The 23,340-nt window shown below is 39.5% G+C and overlaps 1 long non-coding RNA gene across 2 annotated transcripts in view; it reads right to left on the bottom strand.

Moving 5' to 3' along the window:
- Nucleotides 1-9,479: 9,479 nt before the first annotated feature.
- Nucleotides 9,480-23,340, bottom strand: part of LOC124114717 — a 75,156-nt gene continuing 61,295 nt past the window's right edge. Inside the window, exons 3-5 of one of the 2 annotated variants that reach the window (XR_007218353.1) lie at nt 13,367-13,609; nt 12,483-12,552; nt 9,480-9,563 (exon numbers count right to left, since the gene is read on the bottom strand). This is a non-coding gene — a long non-coding RNA (uncharacterized LOC124114717). Of the gene's footprint in view, nt 9,564-12,482; nt 13,610-23,340 lie in introns of both variants that reach the window. The other variant, XR_007218352.1, reaches the window with a different exon arrangement.

The following is a 23,340-nucleotide window of genomic DNA, read 5'->3' as shown; positions in this document are numbered from 1 at the left end:
ATGGAGTGTCTGACTCCTCTCTCACTGTAGACATGTCGACCATATCTACGAACCTAGCTTCAAAGCCAGCTTCCAGAGGCTCAAATGTTTGCCGAGTGCTTTCGTCGGACGCTGGTGTGACCGACCTCCTTGAAGGGGCACTGATCTAAAGCAATTCCCCAGGACTGGTTGATGCCTTTGTTTTTGTTTTTTCCCGTGAGTACCCGGATGATATAGCAGAAACCTAGACTAGTTCGCAACCTGTGCTCCGCAATTCGTAAGCGCATTTGTCACTTTTATTGAAAGTATAAGGGCGTATGGTCACATTGATCAACAAAATGAAATACAGTTTTGGAAATAATAAGGAAATGTAGGTATCTTTGTGGGAAGCATCGGTAATGGTGACGAAGTTTTAATAAAGCACTTGCTTGGTAATTGTGCGATTTTCAATTACACTATTTTGACTTGCAACACAAAGTAAATATTTCACCTGAGCATTGCTTATTTTATCGTGTTTTTATTTTTACAGTCAAAATGTGAATATTCAGTTATTTTACAAATTGACTGAAAAATATGTCCAACTGTATTATTATGACAACAAATTCCAAACATTTTTATGTTTAATATCATCACCAAGAGACTGAAAATGTTATGATCAAAAGTACATTTCTATATTGTTTGGCTTCTAATCCTACATAATAATCTATTGTGATGTTTTTAGGCCCTATTGATCGTCTTAATCAATTTTGGTCAATCTGTTAAAGAAATGAAATATTTTTCAGTCACAATGACTGAAATATTTACACATTTTTATAAATTGCCTGAGAGAATCGCATTTTACAAATTGACTGTAATATATACACGCTTACAAAAAAAGACTTGTGAAAACAACGTCTATCGTGCATCGAAGAATTTCCCAACCAAGACGTAGAGGAACAAGAATGTATCTGTCCAATACTACTGCAAATGAAGGAAAACAAAATGCGAATATCATAATTACAACCTACCAAATTTATGTGTATAATTTTAGGCAGCTTCCTTGTTCGAGGAATGTATCCGTGAATATCCACACAAAGGAACAATATCCCAAACGTCTGCAGCTGTACAAAGAAACGTATTCGATGCCATGTGTCTCTGTAACAATCAAATGTTTTAAAATATATATATCGTTTCGTGATATTATAACCCGTGTTCCTTTCTCAACTGATCACTTAGATTGTTTCAGGTGTTTCACATAGGCGTCAAGTCTCAAAGGTCGGCTGAGAAAGCCCACGTGACAACTATTTTCATAACGTCCACGGTTCCTAAAATAATCCATTGAGTTAGATAACAATGAGCAATTAATCAACGTATAATCGGTTAACCCTTTGAACAAAGTAAGTTGTTTTTACATCGGCACTTCACGCCAGGATGTGAGTGTATTCCCTTTGTTTTAGAAACCTAGACATGTAAACACTCACTTTTGACATATCCACCGTGCGAGATAACAGTGATTAATCAATCAATGTATTTTCTGTTAATCCTTTGATGACTACGAACGATCCGCTGATTTACAAAAAAAGTAAATCAACCAATCATTCATCTCTTGCTGGGCTGCCACGTGCATATTACATAACACACATTTCACCTCACTTCAAACCTGGATTTAGATTGAATAATTACCCGAGACACAATAAATGCCAAATGGGAACCTTCGTCAGGTATTCTGAGTGGTGCTACTACTAATTATACCTGTAATAAATTCATTAACTGAGCATCAAGTGAATGACGACAAATACACAAGTGTAGGGTTATACCGGAAAACGTGGAAGACGACAAGGGAGTAGTAATCGTATTATCGATGCAATACAAAATCCGAAAATGCTTTCACTGCATGGATACTTTTTAAAAACTATAACAATCAGGGGTATTTCCATATGACGACAACCGATGAGCTCCACCATTCTTTTTGTCTGTTTGTTTAGGCTGAAGAAATTAATTAACATGCGCCCTTTTTCGAAATCTTTATAGATCACGGTTAACCAATCAGTTATCCAAAATGCGTAAAACAAATATTGCCTCCAAGTTTATTTAGCTGTCCTTGCAGATGGTAGCCCAGTCTCTTGTCACGCTCAGTTGCTTTGCATATCATCCGGTAACTCACGTGGAAAAAACAATAACAAAGGCAACAACCAGTCCCGGGGAATTGCTTTAGATCAGTGCCCCTTTAAGTCATCTTAGCTAAACCAGACCTTAACAGAGCAACCGTATGGATTCGTCTGATAACTCATCTGACCAGGGTTTGCGAACCTCCAACTCTCAAGAGGTGTTGCATGAGGATCGTCATTCATCACATCTAAATCTCGATGCTCAACTGATCATCTACAGTCACTTCACTTTACACAGAATTGACCATCGAAGCGTCGGCCCCCACCAGATTGTGATCTTTAGTCAGAGGTTTGCCAAACTTGGCACCGGCAAACCTCTCACACCTCAAAGCATCGAGACCACTTGCTGAATCACCACCCTTTGAAGGTTCGACGAACATCATCGGATCAAACCACTACGGGGAATAAGCTTACTTCCGAAGAACATCACCTGACCGAACCTCTTTGGGAACACAGCATACATCGAAGGTTAGACAGACTTTGAGGATCGACACACTTCAGAGGAGGTTCGACAAGACTCAAAGCCTTGTCAAACCTCCAAGGATCGGGGATCTTCAAAAGACCGATACTCTCCTAAGACTTGTCGAACCTCTACAGATCAACGTTCACCTACGGAATGCTACTCATCCTATGACAGATGATCCGACAATCGTTCGCCTACTCATCATTTCGAACACATTACATTGATACAGTATTTCTTCTGGCCCATGCAAAGGCGGGTTGAGTACATTAGAAGTCAACAGAGTAAGTTTTGAACGTACCTTACATATAAACCTTACATTGGGCTACGATGGGATTTCATCGCCAAAAATCAAAAGTCAACCTGATTGGTTATTTACCAACCCAGACGATCGCGAAGACTTATCTTTGTGTCCGGTACACGCTTCGGATCTAACTTGAAGTGGGGAAACCGCTTCAACAATTATGGAAGAGGCTATTCATCCTGCTCTCTACAGCAGCTGCTACGGAAGTATCTTGTACTACAATCTTGTTTTGGATATGCTTGGTCATCCTTTGACCTTACACCTTTGCTGGCCTACATGCTCCGGTAGCATCCACCCTCACAAGACCCAGGCTCCCCTATGGCTCTTCACAGTAATTGCTCCTTGACTGCAATTATGGAGGGAAGCTTCTGAAATCAGATATGGTCTGCACATCCCATTACCTCGGAGACATCTCTGTGACAGACAATCAAGGCCTTCACCAGTTCGGACCCTTGGTTCTTGCACAAGTCTCCAAGACTATTCTGCACAGATAGAGGGAGATGTATAATCAGTTTCCATTATGTATTCGGGCTCCCCAGACTAAGTATCCGTTTGGAGGATATAATCACTCGTCTGTAAGTCGCCATTAGGGGCGGCCAAACTTGAGTTCCCGATCCATTATCCCACGCACCTTTACCTTGAGTATGTGTGCTGGGGAGCGGATTAATGTTCTGTTTTTCAATGTTGTTGATTGTTTCCCCTTCTCATCTTAACCCATCGATTCAATCACTGACAATCATGACTGAGGGTTTGATGAAGTGTTAAGATAGATGCCAAATCTGTTCATATTTTTAATCAAGGTGCTCACGTGATTTGATGCACTTTGCGATGTAAGATCTGTTTTATCACAATATAGATCTTGATTATCGATCAGATCGTCTTGACTGGGCGCCGCCATTTTGTTTGAAGCAAATACAAGTGATACAAGGGGTGGAATCTAATTGGCCCATAGGAGAGGCATAGAAGGGACATAACTCATAATAGCCACTGGTGGCGCTACGGTCGAGCCCAGGAATTCCAGCATAGTATGGCAAGGGTGGAAACTTGACTTTTAAAGTCAGTTGACTCTCTTGCCTTGGGAAGATGGAGTTGACTGGGATAGACACGCGCAAAGGTCAACCAGCATGCAAAGCGTGCACCAAGTTCGAAAATTGGTGCTATAAACTATGTTTTTCCAGAGTTATATCTCTTGGTGCATATTTTTAGATTTTGTGCATACACAGTTACGACCCTTGATCCAAATTATTCACTACAATATGTACAAACAAAATTCTAATGTGCCCCATGGAGGGGGATTCTGATAATCCTGTTCAGTTTTCAGATTTAATATTTTCACCCATTGCTCAGCCATTTTTGCATTTCATTATCAAATTTGATAATAATAAATAAAGATAAATATGTGGTATAGCTTACAACAAAACAGGTCATGTTAAATTGTGTGATGTGATATTTGTCACAATATAGACCTGTATGTACTGCCTTGGCTGCCAATAGCAGCATGACAGCCATGATGAACATGTGAGGGCTGAGCCAGTTATGCATGTGTCATTATGTTAATTCATGAACAAGCTGTGAAGATGTCTGTTATGTCTTCTGCTCAACCTTTTCTATGCTTGTATGCCCTTTCTGAGCTGATATAATACCCCTCAAAAGTAAGGATGAGCTATAGGGCCTTGTGGCTCTCTTTAGTGGCCCTATGTAAATGGGTATGCTTTAAGGCTTTGTCAGAATTTGGCTGCTGCCACCACCTCACTTTATTTTTACATCTAAGGGATATGTCAAATTTGTCTACTTGTCTTCTTTAAGAAGCATTGACTGTAGATCAATGAAACTTGGTACATATAGGGCAGTTGGAAATTGTTAGTTTCTTACAATTGGAAAAGGTTATGATTGACCTATGTATGTAGTCAGGGTCAAAGTGAAGGTCATTTACAAAATATGTTTGTCAATTTCACTAGAAAGCAGAGTATTATGCAGTGGTAATTATTGTTTGAATGATATCAGAAGTAGGTCCATGTGATCTACTTTCCATGAGTACCATAATGCAATGCCGTTTTTTAAACCATGTACTTTTGTTACAACCCTTTCAATGAGAAGGATATGCCAGTTTTTCATTGTTATGCTGAATTCCCCTTGGAATTCTGGATAGCCTGTTGAAATGCTCTTGAAATACTTGTCTCTGATATTGAAGGACAATTTACTCTAGAGGTCATACATATAAATATATATTATTTTAAGAATACCTCAAGAAGTGTTCCTTTTAGTATAATGAAGTTAGGGTATTGGTTTAGTTAGGTTTTGAAAGTCAGGATTATTGGAATGGTCATTCATAATGTACTTCTGGCTTTGTGTACGCCTTGTAGCACACATGTTTATAACTAGAAATGATCAAGCATTTGAAATGGAGGGTCAAGGTCATTAAACCATAGGTGCATATAACTTTTTTTATGAATGTGGCAAGAGGCACTAGCCTTTGTTTTACCCATACTACTGCTGATGGCATGCATTTCCCCAACCAGAAGTAATATAATTAAAGTTTGAAAGGGGCATACAAAGGTCTGTTTTAAATTTCTTTCCAAACCACTGGTTTGGTGGAAGTCTGTTTCTATTGGGAGGTGGACTTCGAGGCAGGTTGTTTTCTGGTGGAAGTTTAGTTCTATTCGGAGGGGACAGGAGGACATTGAGGCAGGTTGTCTACTGGTGGAAGTCAGTTTCTATTGGGAGGTGGACGTTGAGGCAGGTTGTCTAGTGGCGGAAGTCAGTTTCTATTGGGAGGTGGACATCGAGGCAGGTTTCCTACTGGTGGAAGTCTGTTTCTATCCGGAGGTGGATGTCGAGGCAGGTTGTCTAGTGGTGGAAGTCTGTTTCAATTGGGAGGTGGACGTTGAGGCAGGTTGTTACTGGTGGAAGTCTGTTTCTATTGGGAGGTGGTTGTCGAGGCAGGTTGTCTAGTGGCGGAAGTCTGTTTCTATTGGGAGGTGGACGTCGAGGCAGGTTGTCTACTGGTGGAAGTCTGTTTCTATTGGGAGGTGGATGTCGAGGCAAGTTGTCTAGTGGTGGAAGTCTGTTCTATTGGGAGGTGGACATCGAGGCAGGTTGTCTACTGGTGGAAGTCTGTTTCTATTGGGAGGTGAATGTCGAGGCAGGTTGTCTACTGGTGGAAGTCTGTTTCTATTGGGAGGTGGACGTCGAGGCAGGTTGTCTAGTGGCGGAAGTCTGTTTCTATTGGGAGGTGGACGTTGAGGCAGGTTGTTACTGGTGGAAGTCTGTTTCTATTGGGAGGTGGTTGTCGAGGCATGTTGTCTAGTGGCGGAAGTCTGTTTCTATTGGGAGGTGGACGTCGAGGCAGGTTGTCTAGTGGCGGAAGTCTGTTTCTATTGGGAGGTGGACGTCGAGGCATGTTGTCTACTGGTGGAAGTCTGTTTCTATTGGGAGGTGGACGTCGAGGCAGGTTGTCTAGTGGTGGAAGTCTGTTCTATTGGGAGGTGGACATCGAGGCAGGTTGTCCACTGGTGGAAGTCTGTTTCTATTGGGAGGTGGACGTCGTGGCAGGTTGTCTACTGGTGGAAGACTGTTCTATTGGGAGGTGGACGTTGAGGCAGGTTGTTACTGGTGGAAGTCTGTTTCTATTGGGAGGTGGACGTCGAGGCTGGTTGTCTAGTGGTGGAAGTCTGTTTCTGTTGGGAGGTGGACGTCGAGGCAGGTTGTCTACTGGTGGAAGTCTGTTTCTATTGGGAGGTGGATGTCGAGGCAGGTTATCTACTGGTGGAAGTCTAGTTCTAATGGGAGGGGACAGGAGGACGTTGTGGCAGGTTGTCTACTAGTGGAAGTTTAGTTCTATTGGGAAGTTACGATACCCAAAAAACATGATAACGCATGCACCGTCTTGATACACATCATTCTTGTATTTCTCTACGATTACTGACATACACCTAGATGGAATTGTGTAATAGTGAAATCTTTTGTGGTGGACATTAGAAGATATCAGGGGTATAGACACAAAAACTGAATCAGCTGAGGAAATTGTTTCGCTGTGACATTGAGAGTAACATAAGCAGGGGTCTGTGATCTCTGGAAAATGGACAAACTTGAACAAGGTGCAGTGATCAGTGATCAGTTGACTCATGTTTTGGGGAATATACTTCTATCGGACATGTAATGTCTAATACAAAATATTTCAGTATTACACAATTCCTTCCTTGTAAGGCTTTGAAATTATCAACCAACCACCATATGCTGGTCACAAAACAGTGTCTAAATCAGTAATACGAAGTAATTCAGAGGATCGTAAGACCCTGTATAAGCCAGTAATACGATGGTAACTCAACTCTTGAATCTGGGAAAGGGGTACACGTTGATAAATAAAAGAAAGAGTTACTTGTTCTTGCTTGCTAACAAGATGTGCGAACCTCCGTTCAGCAGCCCCCAATACGTCCTTAACGAGAGTATTGTCGGTGTGACTTGGTCGACCAATCAAAACATCAACATACCTTATGCTGTAAAATGCTAATAAGACATGAGGAAAACCATCACTACCCTATGTAAAAGGCTGTAGATAAAGTTGGGAACAGAACCGGAAATGAGGTGGTATTCACCCCACTGTCTAAACCGTTCATAATCGGAAGTAGAGGACTTAGATTTTGAAGCCTGAACAGCTCAGTTAAAGGGGCACTGATCTAACGCAATTCCCCGGGACTGGTTGTTGCCTTTGTTATTGTTTTTTCCCAGTGAGTACCCGGATGTATAGCAAAAATCTAGACTAGTTCGCGACCTCTGCTGCGCTATTCGTAAGCGCATTAGTCACTTTTATGGGTAGTAATAAGGGCGTATGGTCACACTGATCAACAAAATGAAATACAGTTTTCGAGATAATAAGGAAATGTAGGTATCTTTGCGGGTAGCATCGGTAATGGTGACGAAATTTTGATAAGTCACTTGCTTGGTAATTTTGCGATTTTCGTTTACACTATTTTGACTTGCAACACAAAGTAAATATTTCACCTGAGCATTGCTTTTTTTTTATAGTGTGTATATTTTTACTGTCAAAATGTGTAACATTTTCAAATTTATTAAACGCCTTAATATTCAGTTATTTTACAAAGTGACTGAAAAACATTTCCATCTGTATTATTATGATAACGAATTCCAAACATTTTGATGTTTAATGTCATCACCAAGAGACTGAAAATGTTACGTTGAAAAGTACATTTCTATGTTGTTTGGCTTCTAATCCAACATAATAATCTGTTGTGATGTTGTTAGGCCCTTTTGATCGTCTTAATCAATTTTAGTCAATCTGAAGAATTTCCCAACCAAGACGTAGAGGAACAAGAACGAATCGGTTCAATGCTACAGCGAATGAAGGAAAACAAAATGCAAATACCATAATTACAACCTACCAAATTTATGTGTATAAACTTTGGGCAGCTTCCTTGTTCGAGGAATGTATCCGTGAATATCCACACAAAGGAACAATATCCCAAACGTCTGCAGCTGTACAAAGAAACTTATTCGATGTCACGTGTCTCTGTAACAATCAAATATTTTTAAAGATATATATCGTTTCGTGATATTATAACCCGTGTTCCTTTCTCGACTGATCACTTAGATTGTTTCAGGTGTTTCACATAGGTGTCAAGTCTCAAGGGTCGGCTGAGAAAGCCCACGTGACAACTATTTTCATAACGTCCATGGTTCCCCAAAAATCCATTGAGTGATAGATAACAATGATCAATCAATCAACGTATTATCAGTTAACCCTTTGAACAAAGTATGTTTGTTTTTACATCGGCACTTCACGCCATGATATGAGTGTATTCCCTTTGTTTTAGTAAACCTAGACATGTAAACACTCACTTTTGACATATCCACTGTGCGAGATAACAGTGATTAATCAATCAACGTATTTTCTGTTAATCCTTTGATGACTAGGAACGATCCGTTGATTTACAAAAAAAGTAAATGAACTGATCATTCACCTCTTGCTGGGCTGCCACGTGCATATTACATAACACACATTTCACCTCACTTCAAACCTGGATTTAGATTGAATAATTACCCCAGACACAATAAATGCCAAATGGGAACCTTTGTCAGGTAATCTTAGTGGTGCTACCACTAATTGTACCTGTAATAAATTCATTAACTGAGCATCAAGTGAATGACGACAAATACACAAGTGTAGGGTTATACCTGAAAACGTGGATGACAACAAGTGAGTAGTCATCGTATTATCGACGCAATCCGAAATCCGAAAATGCTTTCACTGCATGGATACTTTTTTTTATTATTAAACTATAACCATCTGGGGTATTTCCAAATGACGGCATACGATGAGCTCCGCCGTTCTTTTTGTCTGTTTGTTTAGGCTGAAGAAATTTAATTAACATGCGCCTTTTGTCGAAATCTTTATAGTTCACGGTTAAACTAATCAGTGTTCAAAAATGCGTAAAACAAATATTGCCTCCAGCCTCCAAGTTTATTTAGCTGTCCTTGCAGACGGTAGCCCAGTCTCTGGTCACGCTCAGTTGCGTTGCGTATCATCCGGGTACTCCCAGGGAAAAAACAATAACAAAGGCAACAACCAGTCCGGGGAATTGCGTTAGTGCTATCACTGGTTTTTTACTTTCTGGAAGAGTGGATCTCACGTAAGCATTAACACTTTCCAACACGCCTGAAATGAACAAGAAAATACAGAGTATGAATACACATCAGACTGAAAAATCTATCCAGAGTACAAACATCAAATCCTGGAGACCAAATAGCTCACATCCACAACGACTTGGAACGTATGCTTCCTCATACGAAGGTATACATACTAACGGAAAGAAGTAACTCCGCTTGATATAAAGTTCAATAAAAATAATTATGTTTAGAAATTAAATAATGCATCTTTCGCGCGGCGCGGTGCACAATTTGGATGTTTGCATGTTTATTGTGAGGATGATACCACGTGTTTTCTTAATGTGAAAAGCACACAATGATTGTTTAGCTGTCAGGTGCTGATACAATTTGCTAGACATTTTTTATTCTGATATGACACAATATCATCTCTGTGGAGACGTTATCCACAGTAGGGCAACACTCATGACTTGCCAGGATCTGGTCGTCCACGTGTGACGTCACGTCAACCATATTCGGCTGGTGAAAACACAATTCATCATCGTTGATGACAATTTGAATGGCGTACACTACCGGGACGACATCGTTTGAGATCATGTTCTACCATTTGTACAAATACAAGAACGTAATGTCACGTTGCAGCAGAGTAGAAGCCGCCCACACGTGTAAGAGACTTTGTTAGTCGGAATAACAATTGCAGTGCTTCCCTAGCCTCCAGAACTTCCCCCCCATAGAACGTGTCTGGGATGCGATAAAAATTATGCCTACGACAGGAACAGAAATCTGTACATACCGAACTAAAATGTGAAATCAGTAAAACCAACAAGATCGATATCAAGGGATAATTAAAGTAGATTGAAACACCCATAGTTAGGATTACAATCACAAAAGTCCATACGATGGGAAAAATTCATGGCAGCGGCTATGAAAATACAGGCCCTATTACAAGGTCAGTGCACGGTGCAGTCCAGAATTTGTCACAGTCGATTGTCTTGAGTGAAGCACATGCTCTCTTCTTGAATCCAGAAAACGTGTTGGAAGCAGATAAGTATTCTGTCCGCATTGGGCAGGTAGATCAGACGCAGGTCAGGTCGTAGAACGCCTCGAATCACCATCATCTCGCTTTATATAGGTAGTCAGTCTTCTAGAAACTGTAACGTCCCCAACAACAACTAAGGCAGGTAACACTATATTACAAGGGCGGTTTCTGTCGCAAACTGTCAATAATAACAATCTGGAAACGAGAGCACTTGGTATTTTACTAGCGCTTCATTCATTTGCAGCCACTTACAATCAACACTTTGACGTGTAATAAATATTAAATGAGCATAAAATGCATGTTTCAATTATTCAGACATCATGATAAAATTACATAATTTGCTTAGTTTTTTATGATTCTGAGTTTTAATAACTGTTTGTTTGTTTATTGCTTAAAGCCGCACTCCGCAATATTCCACCTATATGATGGCTGTCGGTAAATAATCGAGTCTGGACAGGACAATCCAGTGGTTGACATCATGAGCATCAATCCATGTAATTGGGATACAATGACATGCATCAACCAAGTCAGCAAGCCTGACCACCCGATCCCGTTAGTCGCCTTTTACTACAAGCCTAGTCGACTTTTAAGGCGCATAGGTTGCCGAAGACCTATTCTACCCCGGATCCCGGTCTTTTGTTCAATGAAAAAATAACATAATTGGTTGAACTGAATAACATTTAGGTGGATATATCGTACGTTCAGAGTAAAAATATGGATATACAAATGTAATGATATTCATCTGCAATGTCGGATAGATTGCAAAGAGTACATTTACGCTCTGGCAGGGGTAATATATTTCCAAACTTCACTTGGTAAGCGGTAACAGGAAGTCCGAAAAAAAGTGAAAGGCCAAATGTAGAGGGAATTAAATGAGATGGTAAGTAGCTCTATTTGAGGAATTTGAAAAATCCTCGAATCATTAAATCCTGATTATATTTTAAATCTGAGTTAGTCTTTCCAATGCACCTTGTGACTCCTTCGTTTGCTGCCTCTTACTATCAACTACTGCCTATAACAACGTTTACTGCCTCAGTAATACTACCTTTGTCTATAACAACTATATTGAGGTTATATATACACCTGGTGGGAACCTAGAAACTACAGGAAGCTATGCAACACCATGAAGACCGCCTTGAGCTTACTCGCGATGTGGAGCTCAGCTCCATTTTCGTCTTTGACCTCTGTCCATGGAACACCTTTTCAAACTGAACACATAAGGCACCGAATCCCGTGCTACTGGCATCACTATATACTATTCTTGTAGGAGGACTACAAGAGCACAAATTCCCAGAGTTTAAACGACACATATTCACAAGCCAAAAGCTACGTTGTTATAAACTCAGGATGTAAGAAAACCTTGTTATTTCCCAAACGTTCTTGAAGAATATCAGAAATCAATGGCTTGGTCACTAATTAACGGAGCCAAAAACTAACTCCACTGCAGTAATCTGTCAAATCAGTGATTGATATACGACCAACAGGAATCATTTGACCATGGTTCACTATTAAGTTAAGTTGTTGATACACTGAGACACTTAAGTTAGTTTTCGTTTGGGACAGTGACTTGAAAACAAAGCCACCCAAACTTTCGAGACAAAACCTGACTGAACCTAATTAGGGTTGTGTATTAAGCCCGTTTCTTTTCTCCTTTTTCCTCAATGAATTTGTTCTTGAAACTGATTAAATCTGAAAAATTACATACAGTTATATCCAGATCTAATATTTAATATTCCTTTATTTTTTGTTCTTTTCTCTGATTCGATAATTCGCCTTGAACGCCAAATCAACATTTTGGAATTATATTGTAACAAGTTGTCACTGTCCGTCAATCTAAATAAAACTAAAGTTTTTGTTTCTAAAAACGGGGGGAAATTAAAGAAATGGATATACAAAGATGCAGATAAAGAGCTGGTTCCATGTTTTACTTACCTTGGAATATTGTTTACGAGGACTTTGAGTTGGAATGAATGTCTACATTCAACATCTGTTGATGTCAATCCTGCAAAATGTGTTAAAATATGACAATCTGCCCTGTAATTTATACTTTCATTTTTTGTTATATAAATATAATGTCAATTTTACTTTATGGAGTGTAGGATTATGGAAAATATTGTCGTATATAAATAATTCGTCTTAATGCATAAATGAAGTTCGATCCTCCATCCCAAATGGTATTGTACTTGGGCATGTGTCAGTATATCTTTTCGCTTAAACGCTGTATAAATATCTGGTTAAAACTAACGACTCTTCCATCCACGCGATACCCAGTAAAGCCTACATCATGTTGGTCTACCTCGATCAATAGGCCAGTCACTCACGCAATAAAAAATTACCCTTTTCAGTTTAGGGCTTGGATACACATGGATGGATCAGGGTGTTGGAAATGTCAAAAAGTTTGTCATTGGTACTCCAAAGAGCTAATGATTGTTTTCAGCAAATTCGGATAGAAAAATTAAGAAATAGCAAATGTACATATACCTATTCTCTCTTCAAACATGAATTAATACTCGCAGAATATATAGTTTATGTTACAATAAAAAAGGCTCGCTAGCTAAATTCAGAGCAGGTTATTATGATTTAATGATGTATAAAGGCCTTTATCAAGAGTCTAACAACATATGTACTGTATATATTGTAATCTTAATGTTGTAGAAAATCAATATCATTCTTGTGTGTAAGCTCTATCTTCAGTTAAGATACAAATATATTCCAAAGACGTTTACATCTTATCCAAATACTCATGCATGCTCATGTCAAACTCAAATGTTTCTCAATTGAAAATATCGCATTGTACATGCATCATGCATTCTTACAAAACACACACGCATAACTTGTAAACATGTTGAACTATGGGCCCATATGGCCTCTTAGTTGGCCAGGAAAAACAGTTCGAATCAAATCATTGTTGACTTTAACATCAAGGAAGTTGAAGCAGGTTGTCTACTGGTGGAAGTCTAGTTCTGGATGGTTGTTGACAGATGAAAGTTGAGGCAGATTGAAGGAGGTTACTAGGCGATTCATTTTTGTCATCAGGTGCGGACAAGGAGTCCAGACATCTGAAATGTAAGAAGTTAGTTCCATAAATAGTTGGCGGATTCAACACACGTATGCCATCTTTTAGAATCTTTTAAATTTTGACCTTGATCATGCTCTTAAAATCTCTGAATACATTGGCTCTGTAAACTTCTCCTTCGAAATTGTCAGATCTGAAGGAGGTGAGTTTTGGCAGCTAGGTTTCTCCACATGATGACATCATATGTTGTTCAGATCATTAGATTTTATTATTATTATACTTTTTGTCAGTATTTATGCAGAAAATATTTGATTATCAATATTGATAGCAAATTGCATTACATCTTTATTAATATGTTAAACTGTTAACTATATATCCAGGTGAGCTACAGTGATGTAGCACTAGTTTTTACAATTTATCTTTAACGTTGTTCACTTTAACGCCATTCATACGCGTTTAGGATAATAAATATTTTAGTGAATGTAGTTTTAGCCCGCCCTTAGCAATATTCCTGCCAGGTCACATTGTACCCATATGGGGAATTGAACCCTGGTCTCTAACGTGATAAACTTACAGATTAAAGATTATAAATCATTAATAATGAATTATAGATGAATATATTAGTGTGTCTATGTACATGTATACAGATTCGGCGCGTCGGTCCGTCTCTTTCCATTGGAAACAACCGACAAATAATGACCGGTAGGAATTAGTATCAAGAAAAACAACAACGGAGTAATGTCCACTGTTTTGCATATGGTGCATCTGCATTGGAGATAGGCTCGCTTCTTCCTTACTAATTTCCATTTACCTTGCAAGTTGAGTGTGCTACAATGAGGTACAATGAACAAGTATACGGTAATGATGAACCAGAAATGGGCTTCACACATTGTACCCATGTCGGGAATCGAACCCGGGTCTTCGGCGTGACGAGCGAACGCTTTAACCACTAGGCTACCCGACCGACCCGTGATGACAACGATCACAGATTAATTACCTCAGAGCAAAGCAAAAAACACAGGCTGCTTAGCTAATCAACTGTATTACTTTTCTGAACATGAGGAGAGCTGAAACAACACTTTGACTTTGACTTTGTCCAGGTGCGTAGACAGCCAATTAAGTCGGCTGCGACCCTCGGTTGGGTTAAATAACGGGAAATAAACACCGAGGGCCTATTCCTAAAATAAGTCACTTAAACTATAAAAATAGACGAGTACGCCTGAAAATCAAACAAGTCTGAACAATGATATACTAAAATCCCCAAATAGCTAGACAATCACGGGAAGGTGGGTTATCCACGGATCACTAGAAAAAAACGGAGTATTGGAAACGCTCGTACGTCTTCTGTCTTATCCAAGAATCCATGATGTGGTGACAAAATAATTATTCAGGTTCGATTTCTCGTTGAGTATATATTCTTATCATCTAGTGAAATATTAGCAATACTAAATAAGGAGAGCGACTGAAAGGGATCATTATGAGGCAAATAGTGAATATTTACTGGCTCAATGTTAGATGACACAACACTGAGCATACGGTGAACATTCTGGGATGGTATTGGTCCCAGCTGTTTGCTTGACTGAAATATTCCTTACTTACTGCCGTGCTTGTTGTATAGCGCGTTTCAAGTTGTTTTGCGTTCCCCAAGTTACCGTAAATCCCAGAATAAACACCGTTTAATTATTGAATAAGAACTCTGCTTGAAGCAAAACAACACCTTCTTCGGATAGGCACCGGGTCGGAGAATCAACCGAAGTAAATACAGGCACGACGCTTATTCGAGGATTTACGATGGAACGATGCAGTGGTAAAACGCCAAATGTGAGAACAATATTAGTTCAACTGAGAGTGAATCAAACCATATAAGTGTCACACATCGCATCATTTTCATGACAACAATACATAATATATTCACACAAACACAACCACACTTCTTTCTGCACATACACACACATACCATACACACACATAAGCCATTGAAGCGTGCGTAAACTGTCTTGCTGTAAGGAAAACATTCTCTCTCTTTCTCATGCATGTATTTCCCCCTGTCATTTTACCCCCAAGTCCCACAATTCAACATTATTATCGCCAAAGATTGACGCTGCTTTAGGCGGCTAGAGGATAAATACATTGACGAAACATGTATTTCCCATCCACCTATCCATAAACCCACATGGATTTCACAAAGCAGTTACGAAAAGGGTGCAATGAGTGTATATGAGGCGATATATGCATGGGACAACCTCAAGATACATTTTTTAAAATGTGCTCGCGAATTCTTTTATCAATACACTAGTTTTTATGTCATTTACGAATGCTTCCTCACTGGTCAAAATCTGAAATTTATGCATTTCCTACTCACCGAGTTAAACTTTTTTCGAAATCAGTTTTGCTTCGTTTGTTGTTTACGCCGCACTCAGCAATATTCCAGCTATATGACGGCGGTCTATAAATAATCGAGTCTGGACAGGACAATCCAATGATTGATATCATGAGCATCGATCCACCCAACTAGTATACGATGACATGCATCAATAGAGTCAGCGATCTCGTTAATCATCTCTTACAACAAGCATAGTCGTTTCTATGATAAGCATTGGTTGCCGGAGACTTATTCTACCCCGGATCTTCACGGGTCTCGAAAGCAAAAGAAACTATATCTCTATGATTTTATCATATGTTTGATTTTCAATTGAAAATATCTTAAGTATATTATATCGATATTATATCCCAAAGATGAACTGTACTGGGGCTTAGTCGGCACTCAGAGGATACTTCAACATGGTTTTATTCTGCCCCCGACCTAAAGGGGGCAGAATATACAAAGTTATATCCCGTCCGTCTTTCCGTCCGTCCTTTCGAGGACATGTTGTTGCCCGATATAACTTGAAACCTACTACATAGAGGCTTTTAAAACTTGGTGAACCCTTTCTATACCAACAGGAGAGGTCTAGTGCGAAGTTTGATTTCAATATTTGGATTTTCTGAAAACAAAAATACAGCTATTTTTCTTTTTTTTTATCCTTAGAATTTTTGTACTGAAACATTTGTGCGACCCACAACTGTAAAACTACTGCATTGGTTCTTTTCGAATTTAGGGAATAGTTTCCATACTTATAGAAGAAGTGCAGTGCAAAGTTTCTTTTGATATGTCGATATACTGAGAAAATATTTTTTTTACATGTTTTTAACTTAAAATGTTATTTTTACTTCAACGTTTTTGCGACCTTTAACTTGAGAAAACTGCTTCTTGGATTCTTTTCCAATTCGGGGTATAGTTTTTATACCAATAGGGCAAGTGCAATTCAAAGTTTGATTTCGATAAGGTTTTTTTCATGTCAATTGTACCGTATCCGGCTAGGCTTGCCGGTCGCGATGACAGTGCATCTTTGAATTATGCCATTACTATGATATATTATTGTGCTTTTTTTAAGACAAAATGGCTCAAACATGTACTTCAGCTGATGTTGGAGTCGAGTCGTGGGTATTAGTGAGTTCTGCTCACTTTTTTACTTGTTTTTTCTTAAATAAAATTTAATTTAAAACTAATGAAACTTTCACATAATACACAACTGCCGATGCGTATCTCAGACACCTTATCTTTGAAAATCAATTAATTTGCTTTTTTCGGCACAAATTTACAACAATTCTTACATGGCAGGAACCAAGTGCTTGTAAATTCATTTCTTACCCCAGTCTTAACCAAAGAATTTATTTTTACACCAAATTACCCAGCCACGGATTATGTTTTACAAACTGTTGCAGGAATGAGTGATGGTTAAATAGACACAATCAAATTTAACAACAGTTCGTGCAATGTTCAATTACATAAAAATCAAACTTTGTACACTTTCTGTTGCCCCTCAGTTTAGTAGTGTTTCTGGTTCTGGTGTTTGATGATGGAGGTGGTATGTCGGACGATACACGGGCCGTACAGCCTGCCTCCCCACATCAGTCTAGTAGTGTTTCTGGTTCTGGTGTTTGATGATGGAGGTGGTATGTCGGACGATACACGGGCCGTACAGCCTGCCTCCCCACATCAGTCTAGTAGTGTTTCTGGTTCTGGTGTTTGATGATGGAGGTGGTATGTCGGACGATACACGGGCCGTACAGCCTGCCTCCCCACATCAGTCTAGTAGTGTTTCTGGTTCTGGTGTTTGATGATGGAGGTGGTATGTCGGACGATACACGGGCCGTACAGCCTGCCTCAAGCCGCGACCAGCCTGTGTGAAATGAGGTATTGAGTCGTAAAGCTCACCTCCGGCTCATAGTAATTTGAGCTTACACTTGTAGTCACCATGTTCATACTAACGCCAATAAATCAATCTCTGGCATGAAATTTAGTTCAAAGCCGCCTTCAACAATATTTGGTGAAACCATTTAAGTATCATCAAGAAGTAAAGTGAACGTTTTGTTTTAAAATTATCTTTATAATAATACATTTAACGCACACCAGATGCGTTATGTACTTGACTCGTACGAATGCTTACTTCCTAATGTATGGGTATACTAGGAATAAACTAATCAGACTTTTTGAAGGTTCGGACCTCAGCTTTCCTTTTGTGCACACTAATATTACAAAACAGTGCCCAATGGTGACTCGGTAAGAGAATGATACACGATATTTCGTAAAGGTCTGATGCATGACTGGTCCTATCTCGTACACATTTGTGGCAGTTTTAAAGATGACCGCCGAAACAGGCAGGATAAACGACTGAATAGTTTGAATGTGTGGGCGTTGAAAGCCCTTTACCTAGCCTGAGGCGAGAGTACAGTTTGACAGAATCTAGTTCGAAAATTTAGAACGATGCTTGTCTTCATACTTTATTAGTCTTCATCGACTTTATAATAAACTGAGTGTGTTTGAATTTGCGCATTCATAAGTAAATCATTCGATGTGTATCTGGACAAAGTGACTTTGCATAATATTATTTATATTTTGTCAAACGTTTCGAGTTATATCCGATATTATAATTGCTTCCATCAGTTTCATGTTGTAGAACAAAATCACAAAAATATAATATGCTGTTGAATTTTTGACTGTTGGTAAAACAGTGGTCACTGTTTGTATTGTATTCTAAAGCCTCCAAAAAGTTTATTTCTTCATATATTTTGCAGTGACATGTACCACGGAGAGGTCCACATATTGTACTTAAAGCATCTAAGTTTAGTGTTTCGAGCGCTAATAGTTGCTCAATGAAAAATTGTCCTCCACGTGACTGCAATAATGAAATAAATGGTGGAAGAAATGGTTTGCGCATAATGTCAAACGTTATTCGCTTAAAGCTTCTGAGATAATTATTTATCGGTATAACGTATGTAATGTAATTCAAGTTGATTGTCAACATGAAACACACGGAAACAGTCCTCACAGTGAGTTGCGGTGTCATTATTTACTGCATCAGTCATTCCAGAGCTGGTTCAGGACTTGTGTTTAATCTTCGTGTAAACTCGCATTTCTGGATAAAGAAAACCTTCATGGCCTGTTAAATTATTTTACCTTGTACTCAGTTTGTTTTTATTGCTGTTTTATTGATTTGTACGCTCGGATATCCTCACGATCGTTCCAAACTGAGAAAGACGTTCAAAGGAGGACCCGGCGAGGACTTCAGTAATAATCATTTGTTCTCAAAGACGTTCGCAGAATCCAATCAAAACTGTCCGCAGGACAATGACACTCCAGCATTTGCCTTACGGCAAGACTGGAGCATTGTAGCTATCTAAAGGCAACATCGTATTAAACTAGTCTATGCTCGGTGATCCTTAGTTACCCAGGTCTCATTGTCGCCCCTGTTGGTGAGATGTTTACACAGTGTGTAAACTACCTACCTTGAGTGGCTGTTGATACAACTCATGTTGTTGTGTTCTGCTTATCACTTTGTAAACTGTACATAACTCAACCAAAATGTTGTAAAGAAGACACAATACATTCTGTGATAATTTAATTTCCTCTATCACTCAGCAACACGACTGTCTATAAACTTCCTGGACCAATTTATAAGTAAATCCTAGTGTTACATATATGGAGATCATGATGGTTTATGTCAGGTGTATAACGATTTCATTTTCATATTAAATGCTTCTTGACACAAGATATCTCTCCGTTGATCATATACTGAACCAAATAACAAACTTCACAATCCTAGAATTTTAACATTTTGACCAGTTATCATTGTGGGCCCTTATTGTGTATTTAAACAGTAATGGCCACGTATTGTCTTCAGATAACACCCGTTTTTGTGCAGGTGAATCGATCAAAATCATGTGCACAGCACTATAGTGGCAAAAGTGGTTTTTCACGTGCAACTGGTCACATGGCCATAATACCGCACGTGTTTTCAGCCATACTTGTTAGCAGTCATTAACAAAAAAAGAAAAACACAAGAAAACAAAAGTCTTTACGGCCATTTGTCATGCCACGCCTTTCAAATGTGCAACATGAACGTGTCATCGGCATGTTGCAGACGGGGACGTCCGTAGCTGAAGTCGCAAGGACGATGGGTTGTAGTCGACGGACTGTTTATGATTTACAGAGGCGCCTACAAGCAAACGGGTACCACCGCTGATCGCCCTCGGCCAGGTCGACCACGTGTGACGTCACATGCAGAGGATCGTCAGATTTTCTTACGTCACCTCCGTAACCGATTTTTGACGGCTACATCAACCAGAAATGAACTGTAGACTGAGGGGTAGACTGCGTGCGCAAACTTTTCAAAACCGTCTGAGAACTGCTCACCTTCAAGCACGACGGCCATACTGCGGGCCGATTCTGACTCAATTACACAGACGTCAACGCCAATTGTAGGCACAGCGACACTTACGATGGACTCAGAGGAATTGGAATCAAGTCGTCTTCAGTGATGAATCCCGATTTAATCTTCGATTTGCTGATGGTAGGGCGAGGGTGTGGAGGCGCCGTCATGAACGTTACGCCCAGTGTTGTGTACAGGAAGTTGACAGATTTCGAGGCGGAAGTGTCATGGTGTGGGGTGCTTTCTGTGGCAATGCACGTTCCAGGCTTCTTGTCATCCGTGGCAACCTCAACGCTGCTGCTTACCGCGACTAGGTACTGGCACCAGAACTTCTGCCTTTTATGGCAGCACATGGACCCAGTTTGATCTTCCAACACGACAATGCCAGACCCAACACAGCAATTGTGACAAGGAATTTCCTTCAGAATGCGGGAGTCAACGTCATGGACTGGAAGTCAAGGTCTCCCGACCTCAATTCCATCGAACACGTCTGGGATGCTCTTGGCAGAAGTCTGCGCACTCTTCAGAACCAACCACAGAATTTGCAAGATCTTGGCACCATTGTGCAGCAATAATGGCATCGTCTTCCCAATCATGTGTTCACAAGCATCACAAGGTCCATGCGGAGGCGTTGTGTGGCAGTTGTCAACGCACATGGTGGCCATACACGCTACTGAACTTGTGTGCCATCAGATTCTCGTGCTTGGGACTTATGATTTAAACTGTTGATGTTATTACCGAATACCGTAGGTGCTTGGAACAAATTATGGTTACCACCGTTAATTAAATCTTTCTTTTGACATTAATGATCAAAAATTACCTTCTCTGATACATTTGTCCGTTGTATATCATATATGGGATTACTTTTAAAAATGTGAAGTTTTTAATTTGACTCAGTATATAACATATCGTCTGAGTTATGGTGTTTGGACACAGACAAAAACTATCATCTAAAAACTTCTCGAAATTCTTTCATACAAAAAACCCTTCCTAACGGTAAATTAGCTTATTCCATAAGGCCACAATGTATTGCTATTGTGACTTTTGATTTTTATGGTAAACAGTTAGCTTGGATAAGTCGAGGGGAGGTGAAATGAGGTCTCACGTCGCGTTCAACATTATTGCACTCATATATCGACGTAGGCGTGCGTGTGTGTGTGTGCTTGTAATAAACCGAACTGGTCGAGCGCTGGTCCATTTAGATACCATACAACAGTTTCACATGGATACCTCACTCAGCCACAGTAGACCAACTCCCAGCCGCCTTGGGCTTGTTTAACATCCTTAATGCCGAGCGACACCCAAGGTAACAAGAAGTACCATCTTTTATTGTCTTTTGGTAATCTCGTTGAGCGTGTGGTTGCAGTGGGTATATTTGTGATCATGTAGTTGCAGTGTGTACATTGTTGATCATGTAGTTGCAGTGTGTACATTGTTAATCATGTAGTTGCAGTGTGTACATTGTTGATCATGTACTTGCAGTGTGTACATTGTTGATCATGTAGTTGCAGTGTGTACATTGTTGATCATGTACTTGCAGTGTGTACATTGTTGATCATGTAGTTGCAGTGTGTACATTGTTGATCATGTACTTGCAGTGTGTACATTGTTGATCATGTAGTTGCAGTGTGTACATTGCTGATCATGTAGTTGCAGTGTGTACATTGTTGATCATGTACTTGCAATGTGTACATTGCTCAACATGTGGTTGCAGTGTGTACATTGTTGATCATGTAGTTGCAGTATCTACATTGTTGATCATGTAGTTGCTGTGGGTGCATTGTTGATCATGTAGTTGCTGTGTGTACATTGTTAATCATGTAGTTGCAGTGTGTACATTATTAATCATGTAGTTGCATTGTGTACATAGTTCATCATGTAGTTGCTGTGGGTGCATTGTTGATTTTGTAGTTACAGTGTGTACATTGTTGATCATGTACTTGCAGTGTGTACATTATTGATCATGTAGTTGCAGTGTGTACATTGTTGATTATGTAGTTCCAGTGTGTACATTGTTTATCATGTAGTTGCAGTATCTACATTGTTGATCATGTAGTTACTGTGGGTGCATTGTTGATCATGTAGTTGCTGTTGGTACATTGTTAATCATGTAGTTACAGTGTGTACATTATTGATCATGTAGTTGCAGTGTGTACATTGTTGATCATGTAGTTGCAGTGTGTACATTGTTGATTTTGTAGTTGCAGTTTATACATTATTGATCATTTAGTTGCAGTGTGTACATTATTGATCATGTAGTTGCAGTGTGTACATTGTTGATCATGTAGTTGCAGTGTGTACATTGCTGATCATGTAGTTACAGTGTGTACATTGCTGATCATGTAGTTACAGTGTGTACATTATTCATTTTGTAGTTCCAGTGTGTACATTGTTGATATTGTAGTTGCAGTGTGTACATTGTTGATCATGTAGTTGCAGTGTGTACATTATTGATTTTTTAGTTGCAGTGTGTACATTATTGATCATGTAGTTGCAGTGGGTACATTGTTGATCATGTAGTTGCAGTGGGTACATTATTGATCATGTAATTGCAGTGTGTACATTGTTGATCATATAGTTGCAGTGTGTACATTGTTGATCATGTAGTTGCAGTTGGTACATTGTTGATCATGTAGTTCCAGTGTGTACATTGTTGATCATGTAGTTGCAGTGTGTACATTATTGATCATGTAGTTGCAGTTGGTACATTGTTGATCATGTAATTGCAGTGTGTACATTATTGATCATGTAGTTGCAGTGTGTAGATTGTTGATCATGTAGTTGCAGTGTGTACATTGTTGATCATGTAGTTGCAGCGTGTACATTGTTGATATTGTAGTTGCAGTGTGTACATTATTGATCATGTAGTTGCAGTGTGTACATTGTTGATCATGTAGTTGCAGTGTGTACATTGTTGATCATGTAGTTGCAGTGTGTACATTGTTGATCATGTAGTTGCAGTGTGTACATTGTTGATCATGTAGTTGCAGTGTGTACATTGTTGATCATGTAGTTGCAGTGT

This window comes from Haliotis rufescens, unplaced genomic scaffold (genome assembly GCF_023055435.1).
Source record: "Haliotis rufescens isolate VD_foot unplaced genomic scaffold, xgHalRufe1.0.p SCAF_5, whole genome shotgun sequence".
NCBI classification, from domain to species: Eukaryota; Metazoa; Mollusca; class Gastropoda; order Lepetellida; family Haliotidae; genus Haliotis; species Haliotis rufescens.
This window is presented reverse-complemented; position numbering and strand designations above follow the sequence as displayed.